Genomic DNA, 3,021 nt, shown 5'->3' on the forward strand with positions numbered 1-3,021 from the left:
CAGTCCACTGGGTCCCAAAGAGTTGGAAATAACTGAGCAACTAACACTTTCACTTTCTCTCTGTGTCTCTCAGATCGCCATCTTCTCCTGCCTTTGGGCCATCGATATTCCAGGTTCTTGGGGTTTGGATAGGAAATTATATCATTAACCTCCAATTCTCAGGCCTTCCGGCTCAGACTGAATTACACCAGCAGCTTTTCAACTTCTCCAGCCTGCAGACAGTCCTCTCTGACACCATAACCCTGTAAATCAATCCCTATAATAAATTTCCTCTTATAAATATCTATATATACCCTATTTGTTCTGTTGCTCTGGAGAACCCTAATGCAGGCCTCATAGGATGGCCCATGTTGTACCAACAATTTTATATTTAGTTAAAACTTTATTTATACTCTTTTTATTTTGGAAGTTTAAAAAATAGGAAAAGTAGCCATAAAAGTATACCTCTTTGGGGGAGAAACTAAATTAATATATAGCTTATTTTAAAATAAATATATAATCTAAAAGTTCATTTTTAAAAAGTAAAACATAGTAGGTAGTGATTTGCTTCATTGGTCACTGTGCTCCTTAAAAGTAAGGAGTGTATTTTCTCTATATACACCTTGTATGCGGTGCAATATGGACAGGTAGCAGGCACTAAATACATTTTTTCACACAATAAACTCCTTTCAAGTGCATTGAAAATATAAAAATTAATTTATACAGCTTTCATTGCCTAACCTATCTATTCCATGAGAAATATGATATCTGAATTCTAGCATATGAGTAATACAATGTGAAGCTTTTAATTTACTCATTAAATAAATTCAATGAAACCCACATTTTTATTATGCCAAACACCTGCTGAACATTCAAGTTCTTGAGATAAAAAAATTTTAATTTAGGAGCATTTCTCACAAATAATCATAGACAATAAATTTGGGGAAGTTTTGTTTGTTTCTATTTGAAGTAGTTAGAAATACTTAGCCATGTCACTATTTTTAATGAACACAAGACAAGAAAAGACAAGGGAAGGAAACACTGGGTTCAAAACCAATATTTATAACAAATGTTTTTTAAAAGGCTGTGTATTAAGATGAACTTTCTTGTTCTTCTTATGTAATGTTAATAGAAACTGTGAAATTCTATTAGGATTGTATTCAAGACATCTATGCATTTCCTCAAATGCTCACCCACCATTTAGGGAATATTTAAATCTTTAAAATTCTTAATCTGGGAGTCAGACTACAGAAATGTACCACTCTCTTTGCAAAGGGACAGATCTACCACAAGAGAGCAGTGTACTTCTAGGTCAATCTTAAGACTTAATAAGATTAGACACAGCACTCTGTCCTGGAAAGGAAATATTTGCATACTGAAATCAGGCTGATTATGTTCTTTGCAGCCAAAGATGGAGAAGCTCTGTATTGGAATGGAGATAAAAGAGAGGTCATGACCTGGATAGCTCCAAAGGCAAGAGATCAAGTGGAGTAACCATTTGTCATTTTCCATTCGTGCCACAAGAGGGCACCTCTTCTTCCATCACAGCTGTGCTGCCCACCCCTGAGACAGGTTGTTTTTTAAAACTGGGTTGGTGATCAGCCCTCTAGTTTTGAAAAATTACTATTTCTTATAAGTAGAAGTTTAAGAAACTTAAGAATTTTTTTAACCTACTTATGAAAATTTGCCATTTTTTAACAGTGGGTTTCTGTTCAAGATGATCAACTATTAGACCGATGACATGCAGAACTGTTTTCACTCTATTTGAGGGATTTTCTCCTCCCTGAGCAGAAGCTTATTTAATACAAGAAATGCTGGGTTTCACATGGTCCTTAGCTTCCAGTATGAGGTTGAAACTCCTTCAACAAAACCAACAGAAGTACTTCATCAAATAATAATGTTTCATTCCTGAAGAAGATAAATTATTTTTTGAGGAAAATTATTTCATTACGTAACGTTACAATTGGGTTTTTCTGAGGTTAGCTGGATAATTTGCTAGCTGGAAGACTTGCCTTCATTGTGACTTTTGATTGGCACTGTCCATCATTAAAGTCCTTAAGCCTGAGGCACTTCTGGGCTCTAGAGCAGCACCTGGGTCTGTGGTTCCTCTTTGCCGTACTGGGTGCTGTGCTCTGCTGTCTAGGAAGAGGAATAAAGAGTGCAGAATGAGTGTGAATGGTTTAAATGAGCATCATAGATCACAGCCTTATCGTGATGAAAGGGCTTGGGTAACGTAAGGAAGCTATGAGCCATGCTGCACAGGGCCACCCAAGACAGACGGGTCATAGCAAAGAGTTCTGACAAAATGTGGTCCACCTGAGGAGGACATGGCAAACCACTCCAGCATTCTTGCTGGGAGAACCCCATGGAAAGCATGAAAAGGCAAAAGATATGGGCCCGGAAGAAGAGTCCCCAGGTCAGAAGGAGTCTAATATGCTGCTAGGAAAGAGCGGAGGGCAATTTCTAATAGCTCCGGAAAGAATGAAGTGTCTGGGCCAAAGCGGAAATGACACTCAGTTGTGGATGTGTCTGGTGGTGAAAGTAAAGTCCAGCGCTGTAAAGAACAATACCGCATAAGAACTTGGAATGTCAGGTACATGAATCAAGGTAACTTGGATGTGGTCAAGCAGGAGATGGCAAGAGTGAACACTGACATCTTAGGAATCAGTGAACTAAAATGGACAGGAATGGGCAAATTTAAATCAGATGAGCATTATACTACTATCATGGGCAAGAATTCCATATAAGATATGGAGTAGCCCTCATAGTCAACAAAAGAGTCTGAAATGCAGTACTTGGGTGAAATCTCAAAAACAACAGAATGATCTCAGTTCGTTTCCAAGGTAAACCATTCAATGTCACAGTAATCCAGGTCTAGGCCCCAATCACTGATGCTGAAGAAGCTGAAATTGACCAGTTCAATGAAGACCTACAACACCTTCCAGAACTAATACAATAAAAGATGTCCTTTTCATCATAGAGGATTGGAATGCAAAAGTAGGAAGTCAACAGATATTTAGAATAACAAGCAAGTTTAGTCTT

Source organism: Capra hircus, chromosome 9 (genome assembly GCF_001704415.2).
Source record: "Capra hircus breed San Clemente chromosome 9, ASM170441v1, whole genome shotgun sequence".
Lineage (NCBI taxonomy): Eukaryota > Metazoa > Chordata > Mammalia > Artiodactyla > Bovidae > Capra > Capra hircus.